This window comes from Pygocentrus nattereri, chromosome 26, assembly GCF_015220715.1.
Source record: "Pygocentrus nattereri isolate fPygNat1 chromosome 26, fPygNat1.pri, whole genome shotgun sequence".
Taxonomy (NCBI): domain Eukaryota; kingdom Metazoa; phylum Chordata; class Actinopteri; order Characiformes; family Serrasalmidae; genus Pygocentrus; species Pygocentrus nattereri.
Window position 1 is genome coordinate 8,755,273 of NC_051236.1, and position 16,262 is coordinate 8,771,534.

At 41.9% G+C, this 16,262-nt stretch overlaps 1 long non-coding RNA gene across 1 annotated transcript; it reads right to left on the reverse strand.

Moving 5' to 3' along the window:
* Positions 1-445: 445 nt before the first annotated feature.
* Positions 446-4,989, reverse strand: LOC108441592. Its single transcript, XR_005129697.1, has 2 exons — positions 3,729-4,989; positions 446-1,027 (listed from the first exon to the last, which is right to left on the reverse strand). It is a non-coding gene; the product is annotated as an uncharacterized LOC108441592 (long non-coding RNA).
* Between the last annotated feature and the right edge of the window lie 11,273 nt (positions 4,990-16,262).

A 16,262-nucleotide genomic window follows, 5' to 3' on the forward strand; every position in this document is an offset into this window, starting at 1 on the left:
TTCTGCCAGCAGGACGTCTCCGAATACCGTGCTGACTCCAGGCCACGGCCCGACATTGTTTAGCAGCTGAGAGACCATTGTGTGATCAGAGATTTCTTTCTTAACCTGTCACTTAGTCACAGATGTATGTGGAGCCAATGTCAAAGACACAATGCTATGAATGTATGTGTGTATATATACTTTTTAATTTCTTAACAGTTTCTGTGATCTTAGGTTAATTTAATGGCTGTGGAAAGCAGAAGGGAAGTAAAAAAGTAATAGATAATAGAATAGTAATTACATTATAATAACAACTGGGTTAAAATGATGTGTTTCTTTTCATCCTTTTGAAAAGCCTATTGGGCTTACAATCATTCCTCATTACAAAAACCTCTGTCATCTGAAAAAGCAAAACATTTCAAATGACAAATTTCTCTAGCAGGAATAGACACAATCACAGCAAAGCTTATTGTATTACATATTTATTTTGAATATAAAAGACAGTGCTGAAAAAAATAACAGCACGTGTTTGAATTTTTATCAAGTCACCCATAAATCGTCCATTAAAATCATGGTACCTGTCATTCGTGGTTCTTGGATGCCTGGGTAATCACTGAAGCTCTTGCGCTTTCTCTTTTCAGTTGTTGTGTTGTTGTGTCTCGCAAGGAAGGCAATAGACTGTATAGTTATCACCGCAATAGGATGTCGTTCCTCCCACAAACTATACAACCTACTACCTCACCTCGTGGGAACACATTTCCAGATGGACAGAGCTCCGGATACTTGGTACAAACAAAGCTTCAGCACATTTAATTCCTTTTATTTCTTTTGAAATCAAAGCCCCAGGTATAAGTTTGCGTCCAAGCTGGGTCGGCATGGTGTCCACCCGTCCAAGAGCAGGCCGTAGATCAGACTGTCTCCTTAGGAAAGACAGTAGATTGTATAGTTATCTCAGAGGGAGGACTAATACCCCACAACTATTCAATCTACTACCTCAGCCTTAAGGACAGTAGCTAAAGCTCCAAGGCTCTGTTTTCACCTTAAGATTCTGGATGAAGGAAAAGAAAGGATAGATGTAAAGGGCATTGTGTTCAGTGGTGTACAAACAATGAAGGTACAGTGCAAAACATAAATATACATAGAGAACAAGTGTAATAATAATACATCTTTCTTAATAATACAACAATAGATGCGTTATAACTGCTAAAAATGGGTTAAATACACAGAGGAACAAGACAAAAGGGAAAACAAGTGATTTTCAAAGAGTTAAAGAGAGAAGGCGCACATAGTAATCTCCGGCTTAATGGCACGTCACGTCTGCATCCTCACTTCTCAGTGACACTTCTCTAAAGTGTCAAGGGAGGAAATCTGGGAGCAGTTTTACAGTGAATTACCTTGAGGGAGCAATTTCCTCTCTGCTCTTTTGGCTTGGCTTTATAAACCTGGTGTAGTTTCAAAACAGGCACTCCTGGGTGAAAGCTCACTCAAGACCTGCTTCAAGCTGTGATCTTGTTGCAGACTTGTGGCCGGTCAGCAGTCAGTTCATGACATTCATCTAAATTCACACGCTGCATTGAAGGGGCGGAGCAAGGAGATGGAAGTGTTTATCAAGCCTGGGTCTCTTTTGTATGTGTTTTTCTTTTTAAGGCAAAATAATCGGCAGTCACAATACAATCACAACGGAAAGTGTGCTAATTTGTGTGAGCCTTACGCATAACTTACTGGCATTCAGTGTGGTTGGCACGTATTACGGGTAATGTGCGCCAGGAAATAGTGCCCATTTTCTGCAAAAACCTGGCTCTTTGCAGCCCATAGAAGCCTGTGGAAGCTTGCTGTTTAACAGGCAGAGGTAAATAGCTGAATTTAAACCTGGTTTCCTCAGCTGTCCCAGCCCTTTAGCTTCCACGAAGTGGCTCATATCGACAGTTAGCAACGGATGAATAGGGAGGGAAAGAACCCAAACAAAATGGCCGTCCTTCTGCCATTTTAGGTAACAGAGTTTGGCTCTTGCATATAAAAACATCTGTGATAGGAGAGAACTTACAACCCCCCCCCGCAATCCAGTTTAATGCTTTTATGCAATCTAGTTTAGTGACTCAAGGAAAAAACATGAGGCAGTGATAGTTATACTGTAGACTCCATCTTATGGCCGTTAATCATTCACAAACCACAGTGACAACATATTTGCCATTGTAAGTGAAATGAAAGTTTCAGCTGAAGTGAAATGAGCCGAAGTACACATCTGTCATTTTGCAACACGTCTAGGACTGAAATGACTGATACGTTTGATCACGTAAACGATCATAATGATTTAAAGAAAAACCCCGATCTCATTGTATTAACCATGCGTCAACAGTGGCAGCTGAGGCTGGTGGACAATGCCAGGCTCTGGCATGAAGCTGTGCCTGAGAGGCTGGCAGACGAGGGTCACGGGGGCAGGCCAAACAATCCACGGCCATGCAAAGGGGAGGGGGTGGAGCAGTTGCCCTGTCGTTTTGCATAAATTAGCATGTGAACCAACGACAGTGAAAAGCACCACGGTAGCTCATTAACATTCAGGATTCTTCTTTGGCCTAATTAATGGCGACAGTGATTGAAATGTTTTGGCATGGCAGTTGGCCGAGCTAAAGGCAGCTTCTAGTGGATAGGATGGAAGGAACAGCATGGTAGTTGTGTGTGGGGGGGTGGTGGTGGTGAAGGAGTAGAAGCCTCTTAATTGAGACGTTGACTCAATTAGATGGTGAATGGTATCAGGGTTGTAAATGGGTAAGATGCTAAGCTGGCGACTGGTTTGAAAGTTGAGGCAAGACCAGCCCAGAGGAGTTTATGGTGTCTTGGAAAGTCACTTATGTCTAAGGAGGGATATTTGAGCAGTCTTAGGGCAGATGCATATATGTGTGTAACTTTGGAAGTGCAAAGCGCTTAGAGAGGTAGTGCAAATGTTATTTTTAGGATTAATGATACTACAGTATTTTCGTGTCATCTCAAGTAGTATCATGCAGTTATTTTCCCAAAGCTAAAGGATTTTCGCTCAAGAAAGCTTGTTTCACAATCTCTGTGGCCTCTTGAGATGTAACCCTTATTTTCATTTCCTTTTGCATCTCAAATGAATTATTTGTTGTTGTATCATTGTATATGGTCCGTGTCTCTCTGAAGCCCATGGGCTATTGAACGCAGTAATGCCTATGTCAACATGAGCCTCAGTCTTCTTGGCTTGTGAGAGACCATGTGCAGAGGCACAATATGCCTTGCCACACAAACACTAACTCTACTATTAGAACAGCCGTTGTTCTTTTCCAAAAACTTGATATATCCAGAATTGTTAGAAATGGATGTAGAGAATTTTGGAATGAAACACTTCATATTTTGATCTGCTAAGTTATGCCAGTGGAAAAAGCGAAACATAGTAACTTGGCAGTGAAATTCTATCACTTGGCAGCGTTTTTCCTGCACCAACTACAATGTAGTAACTGCTAAAGTGGGTTCTTTCAGTATTGTTCCCAGTTTCACAGCTTTGGATTTATAAAAACATTTCAAATGACCTTGATTAGGGAAACAATGTGAGATAAGCAATTATTTTCGAGTGGGCTTTTACAGCCGCACTGTAAGAGACTTGAGGGTTCTTAAGCGTGCTAAAATGTTTATTAATTCTTTCTTATCAGTGCGCAAGAGAAGCAAAATAAAGACCTGCCGTCGAGATCAACAGATTTATGACTTTTGTTGTGTCCCTGACAATAGTCGAACTTTACCATTCATGCTCAGATGCCATAAACAAATCCAGTGCCTCTCCCTTCGAAATAGCTGCACGAGTGAGAAGAGCCGAGGAACTGGACAGAGACTTGGATTATCCTGGAACAGAAGTTGGGTTGCTAAATAAACAATGCTGAACTTTGCTGTGGCAAAGCAAACACAGTAAATATACACTACTCAGTTTTTGAATTTGAATAAAAGCGTTAACCTACCTCCTTAGAGTTCACTGTGACCTGCTGAAACTGATCAGCAAACAGCTTGAACGCTTGCTATTCAAAAGTATCCTTTTCTTTAATTTCTCATCTTCGCAGCTGTTGATATCCAGGTCGGAATCTACTACTTCCTTCTGAGGTTTTGTCAATATTACAATGTGACAATAGTCAGTTGGTGGCGCAAATCTCTCGGGCTAAAGTTTCGAGCCATTCTGTCATTCGGCACGACCAGGGGGGAAAACGCCCTGCGTACAAAAATAGCGTCCCAAAACAGGAAGTCTGTCTGCTGTCGACCTGGTTTGACTCTGTCCTGTGTTCTCAGAGGTCCCTCTGCATTTGCCTCTTATCACTCTGATAGCGGCATGGTGAATAAAAGCAGCTATCGACACTGGCTTCTCCTTTTACTGTCATAAAAACGGTGCGACATGTTCAGCACGCAGGCAGAACTCACACTCAAAGTTCTGTCTCAATGTTAGTCTGATCTCTCTAAGCAGATTGAGGCTTCACGTGGTGCCTTGACCATGGACTTGCTTTCTAAACACTATCAGCAGTGTTGTGGTTCTTCAGTGAAATGGATAGCCCTCTGGTACTGAAGCATATATCTTGAATCTACTGGTCAGTTTGAACATTATAGCTGGAAACATGACAGAGAGCTAAAAAATGTTGTTATTATTACACAGAGAAGGTCTAGGATGCTGTTGAAAAAGTTCTTTTGTCCATAATGTCATGTTATTAATATAAGTCCAGTCTTACAATAATATTCAATGGCTGACATATGTTTCCTGATAAAGGAAGTGTGACTTTGTTCCTGGTTAGCACACCGATACTAGTCAGAGAGTGAGAGAGAGAGAGAGAGTGAGAGAGAGAGAGAGAGAGCGAGTGGGGGGAGGGAACACAAAAATAGCAGGAAGTAGAGATGGCGGGCCAGAAAGAAAATATCATCAAGTAACATGGCGAGTTCATCTGAGGATAGCAAAAGAGGGGAGGAGAAAGTATTCTCATTTTCTGCCTGTCACCCCGCCCTTCATCTCTCCTACTCTCTGCATCTCCATTTCTTTCTGGGTTTTTTTTTTTTTTGGACATTATACGCCCATTTTATTCTGAGCCTTTTGATTGTATCTTGGCATATAGTCATAGCATTAGTATAATCTGAAACGGACCCTTTTCAAAGTTATGAAGAAGACAATGTAGGTATTAGCTTTATGAACAGTACAGTATAGTCATACAACAAAACAATATTCAGATCCATTTGACGACTGGCCTAAAGTATTAATCTAACAGCTTTAGCTTGAAAGTGCTTTTAGAAATGAAGGGATATGCCTGTTTGTGACATATTTCGAAATCAAAAGCAGCGTTTTACATTTTCTGTGCGCCTCGAATTACAGAATGTATTTTTATATGACGAGATTGAAAACGAGCTACTGTTTAGGAACGCTAATCTTTATAACGGACAGAGTGGCAAGTCTGAGATGTGTTTTCCCTGGAATAAATCAGATGCTTCTTTATTATTTTCTTTCTTTCTGTCGAATGCACCCCCCCTCCACACCCCCCTTTTGTGATTACCGTGGTCAGTACTGTAGTTTTCCCACTAGGCTGAAGCTGGGTGTTTCATACAGAGCTAATGCCTCTCTTTACACACTCAGACCTAGAGGCCCAGTTAAATATCAGCCCAAAAACGGAGGCTAATTTTACAGCTCTCAGCGCCAAGAAAAAGAGACCATGTTATCTTTACCTTTATCCCGCCAACTTTGTGCAGTAGGTCGAAAGCTGCTTTGCACTTGTTTTTAACATCCCACATTGCCATTTATTTTAACGCCACTGATTGCACTCAAAACGCACCTGTAAAGCTTGTATGGTGAACTAAACATTGATTTGAGGAGCATTTTGTTGACCACTGTCACCGAGTTACCATATAAACCAACTGTAGCCAAGTGGGTTGTGTCCAGGAGAGAAAGCTTCAGCCTTCGCCTTGAATACATGAACACAGAGACAGTCGAAATCTAATCAAATCACTGTCAGCGTCGCAATGGCATAACTTCTCATGTCCGATTAACGTTTTTCGAAGAGTAGGCCTCGTTTCTGAATAAAAAAGAAAGTTAAATGCAATTTTAAATCAGACCGTAATGGCGGATGCGTTTGCATGGCGGCAGGGAAAAGGCAGACACGTGTGCAGAAGGAACAGCAAGGATGAGGAGAAGTGAGAACGAGCGAAAAAAGGGGAAAGAAAAGGAGCGCTGGAGAGGAAAGCAGGAGGGCCGAGCATTAGGCACAACGGTGTGGGGCAGTGTCCAAAACACAAGGAAAAGTGGGGAAATACCTGAGCGTGGCTTGGGCCGAGGGGCGGCAGGCGGATAGGCGAGGAAGGAGGAAGAAGAGGAGAGGGTTGACGGAGGCCGTTTCTGTGTCTCGATCGCTCTCTGGCGAAGGCGAGAGTAAAAGGCAGAGAGAAAGAGGCACTAGTGAACTACCCTTGCTCACGCAGAGGGCTGGAGCCTGAGCAGCGGCCAGACTGTCCGGCCATGCCCTCCTATATCCCTGCCCACTTCAGCCACGCTGCCAAAAAGACGAGAGAGATAGAGAGAGAGAGAGGGAGCATGAGGTCACCACAGCGCAAGAGAAAACAGATATGGCCAGCACTCTTTTGGAGCACATCCTAACTTGTGGGGGAAGAGGGACCGCGTTTGTTTGTTCGCGAGACTTGTCGGGCCGAGCACTTTTCCCTTTTCCGATCCGTCTTATCCTGGCCTGAATACGCTAAAGCAGCGTCACCTGGCAGGGCCTTGAGGCGCAGAGGGAAGAATGGATTCCCTCCAAAACCCAGCACGACAACACATCTCAACACATCCTACCACAAGTACTTTGTGGCCGAGCGACAGCAGGAAAGAGGAGGGAAAGGAGATAAAAGAACCAAGCGATTTTTGCGAAAACAAACCACAAAGAAGGAAAAAATCAGATAGTCGTACTTACACAGCCTTTGGCGTCTCTTCTAGGGCTCTGGCTTGATGTGAGATATGACGGTGGGGATTTAAGACACATCTTAGAATAAAGAATCAGGGCTTCTCCCAGAGATAGAGAGAGAGAGAGAGAGAGAGAGAGAGGGAGCGTGGTGAAGTCTTTTGTCAGCATTTGGCATCCGTCCCAGGTAGTACATGCCTCTCCGTTCCTCTTCTACAGAAGTCATCACAGCGTCTTTAGCTGTCCTGCTGCTGCCTGTGCTTTTCTGTGCGGATTTCCCCTCAACTTTTGCACCGCTGAGATGTTAAGGGTAACGTTTTCTCGTAGTAAGCACGCGTGCAGTGACTCAGGCTCTTGTAGGGGTCAAAGTTTTCCCTCCCAAAAAAAAAAAAACTCTTCAGAACTTAGGGAAAGTTACGAAACGATCCACACATGGCGTTTTTTTGATCTGACGCAGCAGGTGAATGAGTATGCACCAGTCCATGATCCTGAAAAGAAGCTTGCGGAAAAATTCCCCATCTTTTTTTTCAGTTTAGGGTTGTTATCAAGGGTAATAATAGCCACAAACTTGTGGGAATAGTTGGTGGCAGTGCTATCATGAATCTTGCTCAGCGGCCGGGAGAAAAAGGGGTTCCGAATCCAGGCAGCTGGCTTGCCAAGAGAAGGGAGAGTCACAGAAATAATCCAGTGTCACTCTGCCAAAAAGTGTGCCTCACCCTCCTCCTAGGGCAAAGGCGGTGAGAGAAAAAAAAGAGAGAGTGTCTCACTGACAAGTGCTGCAGTCGTCTACACTCATCCTTTTCTCAGGCATTGTCCAGGGCAGCTCACTGTGTGATGTCACGGCCCCCTTCTCTCTCTCTCTTTTGTTGTTTGTTCATTTATTTCTCTCTCCCCACTGTACTCCTCAGCTCCTCCCCTCTGCAGCCAACACACACTTTCAGCACCCTCCCTTCAACTACCTCCTGAAAAATTAAGTGGAAAAAAAAGCTCTTCTATAGTTGACAGTAGTCCACGCCGACAGTCTGTTATGCTGGTAAAAAATCTAGAGGATAACAGAAGCAGCAGCAGCAGCAGAGTTAGAGAGAGAAAGAGAAGCTGCCTTCACAAATCTCTCTCTGTGCCTTCCTTTTCGCGAGCAGGCAGCTTGTAAAACTTTCAGCTGCGACGGCTTAGGGCCAGCCTCCGTTGGCAGCGGTTCAAGAAGAGGGCTGGCTACTTCTAAAGCAGCATGGGGAGCGTCTGAGTGCAGGGCAGAACCGTGCTGGGGGGGTCACAGAGGTGCATATGTACAGACTATGGGCTCTGGAAGGTGACAGGCTAGGCAGGAGGCTGGGGGGGGGGGGGGGGGGGGGGGACTATGCCAGCTGCAGCTACTCTTGGGGTCATATGAGGTACGCGAACAAAAGAGGAGAAGGGAGAGGCAAGGGTAATCTTAACCTACGTTCTTATTAGGTTGAATTGCTGCAAAGCTGATTTTTTGCCTACATGTGACACAGATCTGGTTTTACAGAGCACAAAAACGGCATGTTTTCAAATCACACTGGAGATCCTAGATATACACATCCAGTGCATAACCTTGAGACTGTAATGTATGTTTGATATGTTTTACAGGTATTTGAAATTGCAGAGACATCATACATATATCTGATATGTGACCATGTCCGTGTAAATCATATCTGACGTGTCACCATGTGACATACTTGATACGTGACTGTGACCATAGGACACATCCAATACCGGACCAGGTGACTGTAATACATATCCAACTCATGACATTATAACCAAAATACATATCTGATACATGACCATATTACCATATTACATATCCAGTGTGAGCATAATACTTACCCAATACATGACCATGTATCATGTGACCATGTACCAATTTTATTTATATATATATATATATATATATATATATATATATATATATATATATATGGCTGTCTGAATATAATACATACCCAGTATGTGAACATGTGACTGTAAGACATATTTGGATACTTGGCCATGTGACTATAATTCGTATTCAATACCATGTGACTGTAATACATATCTGATGTGCAACCGTGTGACCATAATATTGGATACGTAGCCATAAATTATATTTGATACAAAACAATGTAACCATACTTATGCATAAACATATCTGATACGTAACCATGTGACCATACTACATATTCAATAGACAACCATATTACTGCAATATTCCATATAGCATATGACCGTAATACATATTTGGATACATGGCTATGTGGCCATAATTCATATTCAATTCCAGACCATCTGATGTGCAACCACGTGACCATAATACATGTCCAGTATGTTACATGGTCACATATTTGATATGTATTATGATTACATGTTGGATAATCAACTGTGTGACCATAATACATATCCAATATGTGACCATAATATTGGATACATGGCCATATGACCATGTTTGATGGTCATATTCGATACAAAACGATTTGACCATACATATACATACATATATATGATACGTAACCTACAACTGCAATACTCCATATAGCATGTGGCTGTAATACATATTTAATATGTGACCATGTGGTTGTAACTCATATCTAATACATATGTATGTAACAACAATACATCTTTGATAAATTACCACATCACCATTATACATATTTGATACGTGACCGTGTGACCATAACACATATACATGGCCATATGATGATAATACATATAATGTAATCAATAATAACTGCATAATCATGTGACCATTTTACATATCCTATCAATTACCATGTGACTGTAAGATATGTAACTATGTGACTATAATACATATCCATTATGTGATTGTGATTATAATACATATTCAATACATTTAAATACCCAATTGCAATACATATCTGGCACATAACCATGGGAGCGCAACACATGTCAAAACAAGGTTGTGTGACCTTAATGAGAAGTTGGCTTGGAATTCATTTGTTTTTTTCATCACACTTCACTGTGCATGTAGATATCACTATCACTATCCAGTGACGGCAGCATATCAGCATTTGTTAACTTGAAGATAATATGTTCATGTGGGTCCTTGTGGGGCAAAGGTGTGTTCTCACCAATGGCAGTTCTGGGTCACTTAGAAACACAAATGTATAAAGAGTGGATCTGAGCTACAAGGCTTATAATATCAAGATGGCATTTCGCACACATTTCCATTCTACATGAACTGTTGTGCTTTTCCTTCTTGTCCCAACTCAAGTTGTAAAATAGTTTCATAGTACCTGGTGAGGTTTGAACTGTGGGATAGAGAGTCTGCAGCTTTAGATTGGAATGTTTGCATTGCATGTAACACTGAGATTTACCATCCACCATGACCAGTTTTTTCTCCATTTCTGTTTGATTTCATATGAAGATGGCCGGTCATCTGTTAATGCAAAACCTTTTATCCATTTGTAAAATGCATGAGCGATTCTAGAGCAAGTTAGTAAAAGCACTGTGTCGTTATCGGCTGTAACATTATCAACTGTCTGCCCTGGGTTACGCCACCTGTTGCTTGTTTGCACAGCCATGTGGTTGGCAGGTGTCAACCCAGGACACTGTCCTACTCCCACCATGTGAGCTCCAATCCACCCACACATACATACCCTCACTCCTTGCCCACATGCCTCTGCAACCACACATGCATGCACACTTTTACCCCAGCTGCAGAGCACCACACAGATGTCACACAACTTCTGAGGAAGCCCAAAGCGCAACACTCAACAGGCATTGTGCTGTATAGGAAGACCACTGCTTAGGTGATGTTTATCTTATGGGAAGTGATGAAGTGCATTTGACTCATTCCAGGCGTGCCTTTCAACTGAACCCAGGCGCTCCCATATCAAACACACTTTACATATACGGAGCTGTTAGAGAGAGCAGGGTGCTGTGTTTGACAACTACAAAAGACACTGCACTTGCAGACAAAGCTTGGGTTTCATCAGACTTCCATAGCAAACCACAAGTGACCATTTCTCTCATTTACTGTTGTGACACAGTTAATACCAGAGAAACTTGATAAGTTTACTTTATACGGCTCATAGAAATGGCCACCAGTTATATGACATGCGTATAGTATTATGCTTCGTTTATTAATGGCATTCTACATTGAGACACAAGGCTAGCAAATCATGCCTGAGGTTTTTCTGTGACTGCTAACTAAACTAAACTTGCTGGAACCATTGAAAGGGCTTAACCACACTCTGCACGCCTTGCTTATGACCTCATCTAAGCAGGCCTGTAGACTGTAAATTGGCCCTGATGGACTGATAATCCTGCCTTCTGCTGTGGCGCCTCTCCAAATGACCCCTACTGCCTTAATGACACTTAATGACTGGATGGTTAGGGGGGGTGGGGGTAGAAGAGGGCAAGAGGAACATGTTCCACCCTTCACCATGATGAGGCAGGCATGGACACTGGAGACATTAAAACGTGCTCTGAGCCAGAAGCTAGAAGGTGTAAGATCTCCATGAGGACATCACTTTTTCAGCACCTCAGATCTTTATAGGCTAATCCTCAGAATCCACTGGTTACCTACTTTTGATTCCAGCTGTTATGGGTTTTGCTGTGATCCGTGAATGGAGCGCTGCCACACTTTGGAATAGAGTGGTTCTGAGCGGCCTAAATAGGAAGTAAACAATTTGAGCGACACCAGGTTCAAGTGTGCTTATGTTTCATTTTAAGCTATGTCTGTGCTGTGATATTTGTTTGAAGGAAAGCACACATTCATATTTAAAATAAACTGCTAAAACAGAGAGGGATACTGCAAGCTTGCTAGTACCCTGTGCAAAAATGTCTACGTTCAACCATGAGAAATTTTGGGATAAATCAGTCCAATGCCACATGAAGGCAGAGCTCAAAGTAGGGGGCGATAACATTGCCTAAATCCTGTTGTTAGCCCATGGATGTCACGTCAGTTAGCATGACTGGAAAATCCCCAAAAAGGCTCCAGTTAAGCATATTTATGTATGTTGCATGTGCAGAGAAAATGTTACATGTGGTAAAAACAAATATTATCTCATCGCAACTGACAAACAGTCACATTAGCTGATAATAGCATAATGCTTGCTTTGCTTATGTTATCTATTATAGTCTGGCACAGATAAGAGGTATTTGCGGAAAATTGTTAAAGGGGGCACTCCATTGTTTGCAGTGAAATCCAGAACCAAAATTGTCCTGTGATGTGTATTCCCATTACAAGATCATGTCTGGCCTTGCGAGACAAAACACTAAATCCAAGCAATATTGAAAATCAAATAATGGCAGTTCTTTTTGCTTCTAGGCAAATCTTTTTAATTCTCAAGTGAGGACTGTTGGTGTAATGAGGACACAAGAATTGTCAGTAGGGCATTGTAGCTACTGGCTATTAAATAGATGATATTGCAAACTGCAGGCTAGCTCTTGGTTATCTTTATAGAGCTCTTTATAAGTCGCTGTGGTGGTCCTATTCCAAAACAGGCTTAAAGCGGAAATGATTAATGAAATCTCTGTGTAAAGAGGAGTGGCCTGTTTTTGCAATTGAACTTGGTCATTTTTTTTCATAAATTGATATGTCACGAGGGAGTGTCTGGGTTTTTTAAACTATTATTGACCAGTCTTAAGCGTATGTAATACATGCTTTGCACAAATCACATTACAGCACCACAGCTTCTTGTAGGGCAAAGGCCTGCTAATGGCTTCTTTACCATGTGAAACCTGTTCCTGAATCTTTTCAAAGTGCTGCATACAAAGTACTGTTGAATGGCCCAGTATGCTCAAAGGAGAGCTCTAATGCAGCAGTCATTATGGAATAACTATAATTATGAGCTTCCAGCTGGGAAATGTCATTTAGGAAATGTGGGCAAGGAAGTGTACCGTAACATGTACTGTACATGGTACATGGTAAAGGGTCCATATTTTATATTTTTCTTGTTTTATTTTCCCCTGAGGTCCACTTTCAATGTGCCAAAAAACAGCTGTAAGTCATTTTTACGTAAGCATTCTCTGACCTTTTCAGTCTCCTAAAATAAAACAAGCTGTTTTTGTTACTGTACCTTTAAGACAGACAGATGTAAATGACCTTTGTTCTGATTGGCTGCCTTACATTGCACCTTGTTCAAAAAGCAGTCTGGGCTAAAACATTTGTTAAGACTTTGCTGTGAGTGGGCCAGGCTAAACTGCATATATATAATATATATATGTCTGTGTGTGTGTGTGTGTGTGTGTGTGTGTGTGTGTGTGTGTAGGTTTTTGTGACATCACAAAATGAAATATTGAAAGTTTTTTTCCGGCTTAATTTCTACATATGGACTGTATGGGCGTGAACAGGGCATGAATGGTATGTTTTGATACTTTAGCAGTGTTTGCATACTACAGTAAACTATTTTATTTCAAAAAGATGAGGTAAATTTTGTTTATCATCATATAGTCCCTTTAAAGAACAACACGTTTGTGTAAAAAGTTGTGGAAAATCAGTTTCTACAGTAATTAAGCTATGTAAAAGCAAGGAATCAGGCAAGCTACTTACCAGACCACATTGACTCGTTGCTAGCACTTTCTGTCATTTTATCATTTTGTCTTTTTTTTTTTTTGTCTTTCTTTTATTCTTTTTTTAAACTTCTTTCTTCCCAGTGATGCTCAGATGAGATCGGCCTCTAGTATGCCTTATTAACCCCATTAAATGAAATAGCCTAGTATTTACTGCATATGTGGCTTGCGTTCTTGTGCAGGTTATGGCAGCTTGCCCCAATCTTAACAGTGTGTGGATGTGTGTTGTGGTTTCCGTCAAAGTGCAGCAGCGTTTTTTTATGTGGGCTTGGAATGCATCTCTTCCCGTTTGTGCTTCTCTGTAATGAACATGTTGCATTTGAAACAGGTTTCATGGAAGGGTTTAATCAACATTCAGAATGTGCTGAATCAAATACACGAACCTTTTTTGTTTCTCTATAAGCAGCACAAAAAACAGGACCGTCATGTTAGAACTTTCCCCCGAGGCCCTATCACATGATCTTTAGTAGTGTCATTTGAGGTGAGCAGTAACTGACACAACCGGTTGAGTTAACCTTTGATTTCTAAGTTTTTATTGTGACAGGCTAGGGTTACATTATGCTGAAATGTGGAGCACATGGCTGGGGAATGAAATGGGAGTCATTTTGAGTTTAGGACTTCAGAATTTTGTCTGAAATGGCAAGTTTTACACTCCAAGTTACTGCAGTTCTCACCAGTGATGAGAATATTGTATTCTTTTTTCAGTCTTGCTTCATTCAACAGCAATGAATGCATTACACATCGGTCAAGTAAGCGCATGTTCCTGTGGGCTCTCATCAGCAATGAGTTTTTCTGCTTTCGTTGTCGATCACTGCATCTGCAGTTGATCATCATTCATCATTGTGAAACCCTCACGCTGACAGTCATGAGAATATTTTCGGTTGCTCATCGCAGCTCTTCCCTAATAGCTGTTTAAAACAGGATCGTCTTCACATGGCACTTATTTCTGGATTAGTTTTGGTCCAAACCCAAGATCGATGCAAAGAGGGTGAAACCTGATCCCTGATCAGTGCTGTGCATGCTGTGGTTTCAACAGAGGCTCCCTAGTGGGAGCTGGGTTGGGCTGGGCCGCGAGGGCGTCTCAGGTCAAGTGGCGTGCCTGTGTGAGAGTAAACAAGCTCACACTGGCTCCCTTGCTCTGCTCTGCTGAGCTCTGATGGCTCGTTTCGGCAGCTCAGCTGCCTCAGACATAATGACCCTACGGCGTGCCAGAGTGGCATATGCTACCAAGGCTTGGCCTTAAGCGCAAACATACACAAACACATACAAGCTCACTGAAGTCCCTGCAATTAGGCCACTATGGTCCCCCACCGATACTGTAGACAGCAGTTAAGCCTTGTGTCTGTTGTCACCCAGCTATCTGGTTGGAGAATGGGACTGAGTCAGAAGCTAATACAAGCGGTGTGAAAGAATACTCGAATCAAATTCTCTGAACTGTTCCAGGTGTCAGCATTTGAATATTGAAATCACTTCTCGAGCATATATTATATTGCAGTTTAGTGAAATGCTGATTTCTGAGCAGCCAAAACAGCCTGTTTTGAAATCGCTGATTTAATGTTGTGAAAACCAACACATTTACATATATCAAACTATTTAGCCTGCGGCGGTTTAGCCCTGCCCATTCCCACAGATGTTCAAAGGAGCATATCAGCCCAGCTTTTTGAATAAGGTGCAATACAGGAAAGCCAAAGAGAACAGGGCTTATTTACATATATCAATCTTAAAAGCACAGTAACAGAAACAGCTTGTTTAATTCTAAGGCTTGCTCAAACAAAATCCCTCTGCATGACATGCTGCAGCTCGCATGCATTGGTCATTCACACATACAGCATCTGTGCTACAGAGTCGTGCAGCAGGCAAGTTCCACAGACAAATGGATACCTAGTCAAATCAGTCACGTTGTTCACTAAAAATATAATCCACAAAGGAACTGAGTACATTTGTTTATCCCTGACAGCTTTCTGTCTTGTGATTGGCCAACTGTTTGAAGCCTGATTTACCCTTTACCCACAGTAAAATGTCTGTGCAGCATGAAATGTTTAAGTAGAACGGTCATCATTTAAAGAATTAGTTCTTTTAGGTTTCCGGTTTCATTTTCAGTGATTTTCATGGCTTGTTTCTCTGCATTTTGCTGGCCTGTTGGCATAAGAGCGCCAAAATGAAAGACGTTCTGCGTCCCTCATGCCACAGATTTGAGGTATCAAGAGAGGCTAGAAAACAGTGGTGTGAAATGAATTATGATTGTTTTTGATACATAAAACCACATTTATGTCAGGAACTGGATGTCAGACTTGTCATTACAAGTCTGAGCCACATTAAGTCAATTGTTATCCACAGTTCATCATAATGTACCATTTAAAAGACATAAATTTTTTTCTGTAAGTTTTTCTGTAAGTTCCGCCCATCATCGAGCGAAATGCTCAGCTAACATAGAGACCCTACCAAATAAATGCATTCTGATTTACTATTCATACAGACTTTGACTTTAAGCAGGGCTACAACGTGTGAAGGGTTTGCTTCTGCTTATGGTTATATATTATGCCTCCTAACTACTTGTAAACACAATTGAGTGCATCATCAAAGATGCTTGGATGTGTTGTTAAAGACATGACTGAGAAATCTGAGCTAAAGTAGTTGCACCATTTTCTAGGCTGATAGCTTCATGCTACCTGGCTTTACAAACGATGAAAAGATATTTCACTGTTCCTAATGTTAATGAGACAAACCACCTTCTTGGCCACTGCAGAGAAAAGCATATGTAAAAAACAAGCCTCCCCCATCTAAATTTGCATTAGTTAGCTATAGCTTGTTAGCCCAGCTGAAGCGGCAGCC